The following is a 14,218-nucleotide window of genomic DNA, read 5'->3' as shown; positions in this document are numbered from 1 at the left end:
AATCTCAAAAATATAAAACTAGTGACATCTAAGACCTAGTGAAGTAAGCGATTGTAAAGTAAACAAAAAAATCATTTTGTACCGCTGCAATGGCTGGATGATTTACAGGTCCAAGTGAGACACACATGCCGATAATCATAGTGGGAATCTGATGCGCTAATGGGTCAAGCTCCATAGTCAATAAGAAATTTATACCACCCAGCTGCAACGAAGCACCAGATATTGAAGATATGTTTAATTAGTCTAGAGTCACTAATAATTGGTGTAAAGAATCTTGTAAGTTCAGACTTGCCTTTACGTTGATTTTTAATAGCACATTGATGAGATACTGATCAAGTTTGATCTTTGTAGGATTAGTAATGCATTGAATCACGATACCAAGATGAAGTAAAGTCTTTATCTTCCATGGGCCTTCAATAGGGAAGTTTCCAAATAGATAGTCAAAAAACACATTCCAACAATTAGTATAACTACAAAGGTAAACAAGGAAACAAAGAAGGAACCGAGGAAGATCTTCTGGGTAAACTAGACTTGCCTTTACGTTAATTTTCAACAGCACATTAGTGTGATTGCTTTAGATGATTTCTGTGTTGGTAATTAAAGACTTCATAATCAAAGGAGTGGCAATGATAAATCATGGGAAGAAAGTTAAACAGTTAAAGCAAGATTCCTACCATGTGGTTAAAGTTCCTCCTTCCTTTCGTAGGAAGGAACTGTCCATTTCCTACATTCTAACTGTAGGGCAAGTAATCATAACATCCCGTTTGAATTGACTTATTTTATATATTTATAAGTCAAAATTATTTTTAAGTCATTTTGTAGTGTTTGGATAAAGTAAAAAAGTGCTTTTAAGCACTTCTTTTTAAGCTAAAATGACGAAAATAAGCCAAAAATTAAAATTCTTAACTTATAGCTTATGCGTAAAAGTCACTTAAAATAAGCCTATCCAAATAAGCTCTAAAAATGTTTCAATGTTGTGTGAACGAATTCGAATTCTGAAATGTAAAGCAAATATTTGGGGTAAGCAATAAAGGCATAACCGAACGTTGATTATGCTCACTTTTGGGGCTGGCAAGAGACGGCCTTTAACTTCAATAAACTCATGGATGATTAAAATTTTAGCAGATTGAAGAAGATGGTCAGCCCTGTATTTGCAAGTCTTTATTGCATGTTAGTGGCGGACCCAAGATTTGGTTCAACATACAAATACAAAAAAAATATATATGAAAAAAATATATGAATAAAATATATATATATATATAATTGAGGGCCCTAAGGCCGGTGAGGTGGCACTCTCAATCGGTAGGAATTGTATTTTCTAAGCTTCAGGTATTATTTGCAAGTTAAAACTAAAATTACAAAAACAAAACGCCCACACCGCTTCTCAAAATATACCCATTCTCAAAATACCCTAAACGTTTCACATCCGGTTTATATGCCACCGTTTCTCTACTCCCTTTTCCCCTATTTTCTCTCCTTCTATATCTTCCAATTTGTCCGTACTTCTCCATCTTTTCAATTGCCCTCTCTACCTTCTTCGCTCTGACTTTTTATTTGGAACATACAATATCTCTAATTCCTTGCGAATGTCTCCATTCTTTAGCCACGGCATACTTACTTTACGGACCATGAACTATTTGTCAACCCAAAAAAAACTTCAACCCGCAATCACAAACTACTTTGGCTCAACAAACAAATGTCGGTATGTAATCCGTTTGAAACAATGTTTACCGAATGTTTACTGATTATCCTTACCCATCATTCTCCTGGTTTACTTCATTAATCTAATTCTATTTTCAGAAAATATATTTGCTGCTAAAACAATATGTCCGCTCAACTGCTATGTGTGCGGACGCACAAGGAATATGAAGACAAAACAAATAGGTCCGTTCAACAAAGATAGGTGTTCACGCACACCGAATACGAATACAAAACACCGATACTAGATTGAGGTACATGCATGATGTTCTTCATCAATCAGATTTTCACACAGTTCAGAATTGCTTCTCTAAACGTTCTGAAATACTATTACCATATTTTTTCCCCTGTAACCCCACTAAGTATGATAAGATTCGACAACAACTTCTTTCAATTGATGTTATAGTTTAGGCAATATTTTCCAATCTTCTCTACACATTTTTTTTCTGCTTAAAGCGCGACATATACATCTAACATTGGTTCAATAATTTAGTCATCATGGAACGAAAACCCCACCAAAATATGATCATGGACTAAAGTTTTCAATTTTCTCATACTACTGCCTTTTCGCCATTATCTAAGTCCTCTTCTTTCTCCTACAAAAGACACACTTTCCCGAACAAGTTTTCCTATTATTCAAATTTAGTCGCACCCCATTTGTGTCGAAAAAACAAAAGGATCTAAATTGACAGATTATGAAGAATCTGCTACAACATTCTTTCACAAAGGTGCAATTGTGTTGTGCTTTCTCAATGCGATGGCCTCCAATATTATGTTGATCAGAAACATATTTTTCCCCACAAAATAGTGATGTCCATAGCATTCCTGTTATCTCATATTATTGCCTTCTCGACGTTATCTAAGTCATCTTCTTTGCCTCCAAAACACACAGTTCTTTCTCATACTTCTATACTTATGCATTCGACAAAAATATCTATAAATGTTGTCTTCCCATGCTTGCAATAGATAACAACGGGACGATTACTCACACCTATAGAACAATGGAAATTATTCATCGATGAATGACATGACTAAAAAACCTTACGTGAAGTAAAGAGACTATTTCTTCCAAAATCTCCTACAGATTTAGACCAAGAACTATTATGTTTTTACCTGTCATAAATAACAATGTGATTTGATGATTCTGCTGGCATGAGTTCCTCTCAAACTCAAATACATATTTACCCAGGATCCATTTATTTTTCCCCTGTGATAACCAAAAGTATAAACTACTGATTGTGTTTGCATAAGTTTCTTAATGTTGAAGTAAAGAGTATATTCCATCCAAAATCGCATAGAAATTTAGACCAGGATCCATTTAGTTTTTCCACTTTAACCAAAACTATGAGCTAATCAGTATGGTGGCATGAGTATCTTAATGTTGAAGTAAATAGTCTATTTCTTAACTTCATCTCGTATGTATTTAGATCAGGATCCATTTAGTTTTTCCCTGTTTTAACCTAAACTATGAGTTGCTGATTGTGCTGGCATGAGTTTTTAAATTTGTCTCACCCGAACAAACAAAATATGGCTGGTAACTTTTGTCTATAGATGTGAGTTTGGGTATACCAGGGGTAAATGTAAATGGATCCTAGTATTAATCTGTATGAGATTTTGAAAACAGTAGGCTCTTTATTTCACGTAACATTATATAGTTATGTCTTTTCTTGATGAATAAATTCCAGTCATATTTACCTTCAGCAGGTCAAGCCTTCGAAAATATGTCTAAATGTTATTTATATACAGTTTAGTGATATGGAGTGCAGACGACTATATTACATTGTCATTTTACCTTTAGATGCTTGTATTGCATAATATTTCAACTTCCAATTTTCGGTTTTTAACACGCATGCCTTTGGCTAAATAAATTGCAGACTACTAAGTGAACCCATGGAATTTTTTTTATTGCGACTTGGTTCATGATTGTTTCTTCAATCCAAAATCTGGATAGGTGACATTCATGTTTAGGATAAGGAGTGGCTTGGATAGCTGGTCGTGGGAGGAATGGAAGAACTTGGAGCAAAAAGAATAAGAAAAGGTTGGATATTCTTTGTTGATTTGTACCAATAAGAATCTTCACTAATTCATTAAATTTCTTCTGGTTTTCATTTTCTAATCCCTTCTTTTTCCTCAGTCATCTTTTTTTGTTTGATCATGGTTATAAGGACATCGAGTATTCAGATATGATATAGTAAATAATTTTTTACTTTCTAAATCTTCATGTTTTTACTTTCTCAGCTTTTTGTATTGTTTCTTCTCTTTTTACGTTCTTCTTTTGTGTTTTCTTCTGTTTCTTCTTCTTTGTCTCTTTCTATACATTAACATAATGTAGAAAATTGTTGCAAATTTACAATCATGAAGCATTTTAAAAGGTAAATTAAACTTTATAATATATACAATTAGTCCTTTTGTCGACAGGTGAAGCCTTCAACAACAATATATATGAAGTTTAGATGATTATATTACAGTTTTGTTGTACCTTTACATATTTGTATTACATAGTATTTCAACTTCCAGTTTTCTATCTTTAAAACGCATGCCCTTGATAACATTATTCATGAATGTTGCCTTCCAACACTTGCAATAAATAACAACTGGATGATTCCTCACATCTATAGACAAAATATATAATGAATACACAGATGTAGGTCACGCCTTGGACAATACTATTTGTAACTGTTGTTTATATATACTGTAGTGATTAGTGATATGGAGTGTAGACTATATTATATTTTTATTGCAGCCTTGTATACTTATATTGCATAGAATTTGAAGTTCCTATTACTTCTCTACCTTCAAAACTCGCGCCTTTGGCAATAATATCTCTAAATGTTATTTATATATAGTTTAGTGATATGAAGTTTGACTATATTATAATCAAATATCAATAAGAAAACATATATCTCATGATTATAAGAATAATCCATAAATTATGCACAGTTAATTCACAAAACAGCAGTGCAGTTTTTCAGAAAACCACATATATATGTAATTCAAAAAATGCACATAAACACCATATTCTTGTTTCATGAAAAACTTAGTTATCTAATTAGATGTGAGTGAGCTCTGATACCAATTGATGGATTATTATATGCAGCGGAAGCAATCCCAGTATCAAAATCACATGTAATTTAGACAACTAGCATAAACGGGATTTCACGGGTTACCTCTTGAAGCGTGAACATATCTCTTCTACCACGTGAGCCTTCAGTTCCATAACTTCTTAATGGAATCTCCATCACCCGCACAATCGTGATCCTCGAACGTTCCACGGTCTTCTACTGTGTTACCCAAATAATACCCGGAAATAGCAATTTCGTGTGGGCGAAATTTCTAGGAAAACTTGGCTGAAAATTTCAGCCACCATGTACTCATCCCTCTAGGTGGAAAACCTTGTGTGTTTATATCACAAGTTTTAAGGGTTAAGACCCTTTTTCCAAAACCTGTTGGGTTTTCTTTTCCACCAGAAAAATGATTCCTTTATTTCCTATTATTTAGGCACAGTAGGGACCACAGAATTTAATTAACAAGGCTTCAATTATGGAATTAATTTCTAATTTTCGAAATTAATATCTACCATAATTAATTACGAATTATTCCACTAAAAATCCGTAATTGCACTCCTTATCCAATTTCGAAATTCATCCATTAAATCTTATTTAACTCCCCATATTAAGATTCAGATACTAATCAAGTAAATTAAATTACTGACGATTTAATTTATTGATTATTTCCTTTAGACTTTCGCTTAACTTATTTCATGTGTCGGATACAAAATCCACCGACCGAGTTTACACATGCAAACTTATAAGCTTTCATAAAGGTATATCATCAATCTCTAAACCGAGACATGGATTCCATCAACTAACTATTACTTCGCCAATGTATATTATTATTATCCAATTTACCAGGCATATTGACCCACGAAAGAATCTCGCCTTTTAATAAATCAAAACAATAATAATATACACAGCTAATAATAATTATATCAAGATTAAGAGTATAAGTACATTTAATGGCTAGAGAGTTTATTTTATTAAGTCAGTATAAAATACTTATCTCTACCTGGTCCGTTCAATACATACAAAATGTACTAGCACAAGAAGTTGGAATTAAACCATTCCCATAATCAAGATTAATTATATTTAATCTTGTGCTACAATCATTCCTGATGGTTTGTCCAATTCCATCATTAGATTGTGAACTCAAACTTTATACTTATAAGAACCGATGATTTAATCTTCCGTGTATAAGCTAAACTCTATACACTAAATCATCTACTATATAAGCAAAGGACACAGACTATTATATGATCTATTTAAAACTTTATTAAAACTGAATAAACAATTATTTCATAATAAATACTATATCTAAACCAAACTCATGGTTAATAGTATATATCCCAACAATCTCCCACTTAGACTTTTAACCATGATAATTATTAGAATATACTATATCCAAATGCATGGTTAATAGTATATGCCCCAACAATCTGGTTTTCACAATTAATATTACATTTATCACTCTTAGAGGTACAACTAAAGAACCAGAAGTTTAGATCGATTCTATGTATACAACAATCTCACAAATGCAAATTGAATATTTGAAAAATAAAACAAGCACAACAGAGAGCTGAAATATATAAACTCCCTGATCATTAATGAAAAGAATGACTGCTACTGTATTTCATGTATAGATATTATGTGATTGTATTTATGACTTTTGGTCATGTATAGAATGACTTCGACTATTTTTGGGCTTAATCCATCCAAAATAATGAACAGAACACCTTCTAATTGGTAAGCCATCCTGGAAGCCTTCACTATAATTAATTCATAAATGATACCTGGCGTATTGATATGTTTTGGTGTTTAAATGATAATTACTGTAATGAATTGGAAGAATTTACATCAAAAGAATGTGGAATAGTATATTTGCCATTCCTTTATACTAACATATTAGCAATTCCAGGATTAATTTACTCCACGGTTGTAATATTATTCTATTCCATGTTGAGGGTGAAACAATAATTTCGGAATTATTTAATAGCGGGATAAAGCACAGAATTAATTCAACCAACTTTATGAATTGTTAATAAAAAAATAAGTACAATTGGTGTACAATTATCTAATAGGTCCTATATTAATTGCTCAGGTTGTAACACATATCTCTGGGGTTTGCTTCACCTGAGGGATCATGCTCATAAATTTAATAATAGTCAAATCATTTTTACATGTCCAACGGTTCTACAGGGCTCCCTACATATTGGTGAGATTGCACGGTAATAAAATCAAATAAGTGGGATTTAATAATGTCACTTATAATCGCACGAAGCGCGGGCAAATTACCTAGTTATTAAAATAATGCAGAGAACAGAGGGGGAAAAGTGTTGTATATAGGGGGGGAAATAACCATCTGTAGCTGACTAGGTTCGAACTCTGAACATTCCAAAAAACTTAAACCCACTTTGCCAGCAGGCTGGACAATGCCTTTGTACTAAGTGGGGTCAACAAACAATATGTAACAGTATTTTCTTGAAGAAAGGTAAAATATACCTATATACATGGTGTTATTTTTTGAAGAAGCGGGTTCATACGAACCCTCTTGACCCCACGTGGATCCGCTCCTGTTGCCTGCAAGTTTATGTGATTTTAATGAAATGCCCAACTCGTATGAAATGAGTACTAGGCTACAATGTGATTCAAGAGCTTACCTCAGTTAATGTTCTCATCCTTTCAGCACTGGAAAGCACCTTGTTGTAGCATTGATTCCTCACCAGGGAGCAAAGCTAACAAGGCAAAGACAATAATGTCCTGTGAGCGAGGTCACAACTTTAAAAGCTGCCAATAGCAGATGTAAATTGTCCAGTACCTCAAGAAGGGAAAAACTGAATATCGCTTCTCAACATTTATGCAAGGAATATCTCTAGAAATTGTCAAAGCAATATTGTGATGCTTCATGAAATATTCATAAACCGTCACCTCCTTAGCTTCCTCTTTTCCCCCTTTCGGCTTCAGTTTGAAACTGAAAAGCAAAACAACTTAGATTTAATTTGTGCTCTAAAGAAAATCAGTCCAGAAAATGTGAAGTAGTAAACTGGATTCATATGTACATAGTTATTCCTGCATTCTGCAAATCTTAGCAGAAAGTTCGGAGATTTCATATTCCAATTTGAGGTGGTCTGCCTTAATCCTCAGACCTTTGAGCATCCTCTTGGCCTGAACAAATGAGCAATCAAGAAAACTTTAACATAACTGCTGCAAGGAAAAGGAAATTAGTATTGTAATAGATGTTAGTCAAGTACCTTGGCCCAATCAATTTGTTCAAGAGCGTAAGCATTCATCTTTGCAAGAAGGAAGCCTCTAACTGACCCTGGCTCCGTAAAAAAAGGAGTTGATGCATCTGCAAATTCAAAAATTGTAAGATACTGAATTAAGAGGTGAGAAAAATAATATCATTTCTTGATTTACCCATGTTCAATGAAAGCCCTCCCTGAGTGGCCCTGATAATTAAATGAAAACCCCGGCATCCTACATCTCTTTCACTAAGATAACCAAAGTTTTCCCGCACTTTGTGGAAAGGTGGGTGAACAATAAGGCAGCCCCTGTATGAAAAAAATAAAAATAAATAAAAGAGTTTTAGGAAACCAGAATAAGTTGCATGGAATGAAAAAAACAAAACTTAAAAAAAATAAGTTGTGACGACTGAAAAATAAGAAACTCATCCATACTGCTTGGCAGCATGCTGACTCGAAAACTCTGGTTGTTGCGGAACGGCTCGGAAGGCAGCTCACCGTGTAGTCTCGTAACAGGGATAAAGTATGCGCGCCGGACTGCTATCCAGATGTACCTGCCTCAGATCTTGCACATTAAGTGCAAAAGTGTAGCGTGAGTACATAAACAACATGTACCCAGTAAGTATCCAGTCTAACCTCGAAGAAGTAGTGACGAGAGGTCGACTTTTGCACTTACTATGGGCTAAAAATAAAATTTCAAAATAATAACTAAGCATGGGTTACATAAATATCACGGAAAACTCAATAACATGGATAATAAACACTTCTTCCACTAAGAGTATATCCCAAGTTTACTTTCCATCATTTAACAATTTATATTTCAAGTCAATGAACAATACCAATTATAATTGGTCCATAGATTTATCACGCACAAATTATGTCGAGGTCATACGACCCGATCCAATATAATAACATTTAAACTGTGCACTGTCGAGGGTCGAACGACACGAATCATAGATACATCTATCTTCTACCGAGACGTTCGGGCCGCTCCATAAGTAGAAAATACTTTAAAGAAACACAAATTTACAATAACAGTCAAGTGTCCCATTGACAACTTCAAGTAAGTGAAATTTAACCTTTTACAATTCTTTTATCAGATTTCAAAAGACTTAAGTAATTAAGTTAACAAGTGGGGTACAAATATTATAAGTATAGCATGACGTGGGTCCTAGACTACCCGGACAATGTCATAATTAGTCGTTACATACGGACTCTTGTCACCTCACGCGTACGTAGCCTCCACAAATAGGAGCATATATTAATTAATTCACCTATGGGGTTAATTCTCTCTTACATACCTCGCCTCAAAGCCTACTTTCATGTCCAAGATTGTGCTCAAACCCTCAATTGGGTGCCAAACGACTCGAAACTAGTCAAATATTATATAAAATAATTAATACATGCTCAAAAGTTCATATCCTAACTATCAAAGTGACTTCCCAAGCCTATTTTAAGAATCTCTAAAATTCACCCCTAGCCCCCAGGCCCACGGGCCCGGATTCTGAAAATTTTCAAAAAAAGTTGTTACCAATAACCTCATGAGCTCAAATATATGATTTTTATTAAATTGCATAACAAATTTCGTGGTTAGATCTTATTTTTATCAAAATCCTAGGTTTTCACCTAAACCCATGATTTTTACTAATTTACATGTTATAATCTACTCATAAACTATGTACTTAATTCACAAGTGGTAGAAATTACTTATCTCAAAGTGTTCAATGAAATTCCCTCTCTAAGAGCTCCAAGAATCGCCCAACAATGAAATAAAGGAGCCAAAAATGACTAAGTCCTGCATTAAATGAAGGTTCTGCCTTCTGCGATTCCGCACTCGCGGAGGGAATTCTGCTTCTGCAGGACTGCTTCTGTGGTCAGAAGTCCGCTTCTGTGGAATAAGCTAGGCCACAGGAACATCTCACCTGGGGAGCTGGGGCCACTCCTGTGCAACCGCTGCTACGACCGTTTCTTTCGCGCCTACGGACACTGTCGCTTCTGCGGTCACAGTCATCGCACCTGTGCGTTCGCAGGTGCGCTAAATTCTCCGCTCATGCGGATCCTGGGCAGCCTTGGCTTATCCGCTTTTGTGGCTCCTGGCTCGCACCTGCAGCTAGCCAAGCACAGGTGCGATTACACTAGCAGCTGGGAGCTTCAGTTGTTGCTCCCAAGTTCTAACTTGGTCCGAGCCTCATCCGATTAACACCTGGGGCTCCCGAGGCCTCGCCTGAACATACCAACAAGTTTTGAATCATAAAATGGACTCGCTCAAACTCTTGGAACGCCCAACACAACATCAAAACTAAGAATCACACCCCAAACCAATTAAATAAAAAATATGAACTTTAAGTGTTTCAATTTACTCCCAATGCGCCGAAACGTACTTAAACTACTCGGAATGACACCAAATTTTGCGTGCAAGTCTTAAATGACATTATGGAACTATTTACGGTTTCAAAATCCCATTTGGACCTCGATATCACCAAAACCTACTCAAAACTAAATTTAAAGAACTTTAAAACTTTCAAAGAACCAACTTTCACTATTAGGCGCCGAAATGCTTCCGGTTCATCCAAAACCCGATCCGAATCCGAACATACGCCCAAGTCCAAAATAATTATACGAATCTATTGGAACCGTCAAATCCTGATTCTGAGGTCGTTTACTAAAAATATTGACTGAAGTCAAACTTAGCCTTTTAAGGCGTTCAACTTAAGCAACCAAGTGTTCCGATTTCAACCCAAACTTTTCCATATCCAGAACTAACCCAAACCCACAGTCATAAAACAGTAAAAGCACATAGGGGGAGTAATTTTTTTGGAGAACGAGGTTCTATAAAGCAAAACAACTGGTTGGGTCGTTACATCTCCACCTCTTAAACAAACGTTCGTCCTGGAATGGGTTTAGAATCATACCTGGAGTGCTAAATAAGTGTGGATATCTGCTCCATATGTCCTCCTCGGACTCCCAGGTCACCTCATCGACTGGTTGGCCCCTCCATTGAATCTTTACCGCGAAAATTCTCTTGGATCTTCACTAGAGAACCTACCTATCAACAATGGCAACTGGCTCCTCCTCATGACCCAGGCTCTCATTGTTTACCGTGAAAATGGTAATAACAATTAAATTTGTTGATGGGACTCTAAAAATACGTGATCTATTTTTATGCTAGTTGTTAGAGCAGTTGATGCTAGATATGTGAAGTTTAACGACAAAATACGAAGTAAAAAAGGGTTATAATCAAACCGAGGGGCTTGTTATCTGGGCCTCGGACTAACCGATAAAGGGGCCTCGAGGTCGATGCCTGGGCTCGGGCTCGAGCTATTGGGGATGATAATTAGGAAAGGGCTAACAGTTATGATATAATTAAAGGAGGCTCTTTATGGCCAATATCAAACAATAAATGAAGAACAAGTATGAAAGCAATAAATGAAAGAGGTAGTCTCGAGTGAGTAAGGTAGAGAGAAAAGAGAGAGAGAGTTGTTATTGTTAGAGCAACATCAGCCCTTTACAAAGTGGTGAGGATCCCCTTTATATAGGAGGAGAAATACAACATAGTACAGAATGCATTAATTGTAAAGATACAGAGATGGGACGGCTAGACATGATACCAAGCTCTGCTGGTGTTACCTGCTCGCCTCGAGAATTCCCCATCCTCGGCATTGTCGTTGGGTCGAGTGTAAATGAACTTCGAGGGAGAGAACTCGACCGCAACCCCACAACCTCCAGTCTCGATATGACTTCCCGAAACCCTTTAATGACGAGAAATTGGACCCTCCATTTTTACCGTATCCCCATCGTTCCAAGGACATCATTATCGTGACATCAACCGATAAGAGCATTAAATGCCATGTTCCATAAAACCTTGCAAAGGTCACCATCAAATGCGATAATCGAGGAACCCACGAACTGCCATTTGCTCGTCCTTTCTACTGCCCAAGCAGTTCCTATAAATACATCGACTATTTGATAATCCTCATCTTTGTAGCATCTTTAGATTCACGAGTCAGAACCCATTGTCTTTTATACTCTTCCATCTTGTTTTAGAGAAATCTTTACCATTGATATGGCTAGGACTTCCAGAACGGTTCCTCGGCGGAACGAAGTTGCATCATCATCTTGATCGTCTAAGGAGAAAGCCAAAGAGATTCCTTCCTTGGAACATTGTACTCCGCCTAATCTCAATATGTCAAAGTATTTTAACATCGATACCACTTCATCCACACCGGGCCGATGTGAGCACATGTCCCGATACATTAGCGTCGTGACCAACATGCAAACAGTAAGGACAGACTGCCGATGGAGCAAGGTAGTGGGGGTGAAGATTCCTAGTCCCAATGAGAATATAACAGACTATAAGGGCAGCTTTCTTTACGTGTATACCTACCCGTTCACCTTGGGTCCTGATAATTATTCTGAATCCTCTCCCCCGAAGATAGACCCGGTTATCCTTGACTTCTGTGACAAGTACCAAGTGATGCTTGGTCAGATCTATCCTTATTTCTGAAGGATAGTGTAAGCACGTGATTTTTGACCCTCCCCGGGAATTTTTACGCTCTTAGCTTAAAATATCTAATTTAGGACTAATATAGCTATTTTAACTATTTTTTTTACTTTATTTCGTTGCAAAAAGAAAATTTCAAAAAAAATATATATATAAATTTTAGTTTATGTATTTCTCATAAACTTGAAAAATACAAAAATTGCACTTTATTTTTATACCTTATATAATTTCGAAAAAATACAAAAATAATAATTCTATTAAAGTTTTATAGGCATTTTTAACTTTGAAAAAATACAAAAATATTACCTCATATTTTATCTTAATATTTAAAAAACGAAAATTACAAAAAATAGTTTTATTAATATTTTGTAGCTATTTTAAACCTTGAAAAATATTTAAAAAGATATAGTTTTGTTTAAATACTAGTCTTATTTTTGGTAGTTATTTTGCTTACATAGGACTAGTTAAGCAACGTGTTTCTATTTCTCGGGTCCGGGCAAAAGAATAATATTCGGGTTCAAACTACCCGGTTTTAGGCCTAATTTTCGGACCTAGCCCATAATAAACCGTGTCCAGGACACGTGGGGAACCCCACCACGCGTGGGGGACATATGCCTCGAACCCCACCACGCGTGGGGCTCATTTTCACGGGCAAAGCATTACAAAACACGGACAGACTTTGAGGGATTTTGGGACTTTGGAAAATTTTTGAAAGGGGGGACCACTGTTCACCTTTCTTCTTCATAAAGAAGAAAGAAAGAGAACCTGAAAAAGAAAACGGGGAAAAAGAAACGAACAGGACTAGGGAAAAATGTGGAAAACAGGTACTGTTCCTCCGTCTTCTTCCTGGGAAAAAAACCAAGAAACCCTACTGCCTGCTTCGTCCAAACTACGACCCTCCTCCTCAGGTTCGTCACCTTCCCCACGTCCAAAACCCCCAGGCAACTCCCTCTCCGCCATAACCGCCCAACCAACTCCTCCAGCACTCCCGTCCAAACACCATCGCCCAAACACCTACCAAAACCCACGTCCAAACAGCTTCCCCCCAGCACCGGACCAACACCCCTACTGCCCGTTACCATACTCCATTATCATCCTCGCATCACCATCACGTCCAAAACACCAAACAGACCACCAAACAGGCCCGTCGCAAACCGCCATTGCCGTCGCTGCAAGCTCCAGCTCCACCCAAACTGAGCTGCTGCTGCATTCGTCCAAAGCCACCATCAACGACCAAAACCCAGTCGCCCCCTTGTCGCAACCAGCTCCCCCTCGTCGCAACCAGCTCCCCCCGTCGCCTTCTTCCTCACAAAAAAAAACTTAGCAAAAACCCTAGTAGCCCTCCCCGTCAACCACCAGGAAAAAACCAGCAGTGGCATCGCTGTCACTACGTTCTTCTACTCCCTCACGCCGCAACACCATCACCCTACTGTCCAAACCACCATAATCCAGCCATTGAACACTGCCCGTCGACCCCCACAATCGTCGACTAAACAGTCCGTCAGCTTCACGCCACTAGCTGAGCCGGAGTTCATGGAGGTGCGCTGATCGACCTTGTGTTGAGGTCGAGTTCCAGTCCAAGGTCCAAAGGTTGAGTCGAGGTCCGGTGCGCCGAGTTTGTTCCGAGGTTTCGTCTTTGTTCCTCGTTCAGGGAGGTCCGGCTTGAGTTCCGTCGGGGTCGTGTTTGTCGTCCTGAGTTTGCCGAGGTTCAAAGGTTAGTAAAC

The 14,218-nt window shown here is 37.1% G+C and overlaps 1 long non-coding RNA gene across 1 annotated transcript; it reads left to right on the top strand.

The window, feature by feature from the left end:
- Positions 1-1,541: 1,541 nt before the first annotated feature.
- On the top strand, positions 1,542-3,904 carry LOC104242619 (uncharacterized). The gene is made up of 3 exons (XR_715043.2): positions 1,542-1,702; positions 1,801-1,952; positions 3,573-3,904. It is a non-coding gene; the product is annotated as an uncharacterized lncRNA (long non-coding RNA).
- Positions 3,905-14,218: the final 10,314 nt, after the last annotated feature.

This window comes from Nicotiana sylvestris, chromosome 10 (genome assembly GCF_000393655.2).
Source record: "Nicotiana sylvestris chromosome 10, ASM39365v2, whole genome shotgun sequence".
Taxonomy (NCBI): Eukaryota; Viridiplantae; Streptophyta; class Magnoliopsida; order Solanales; family Solanaceae; genus Nicotiana; species Nicotiana sylvestris.
Note: the sequence above shows the minus strand (reverse complement) of the source record. Positions and strands in the feature narration are given on the sequence as shown.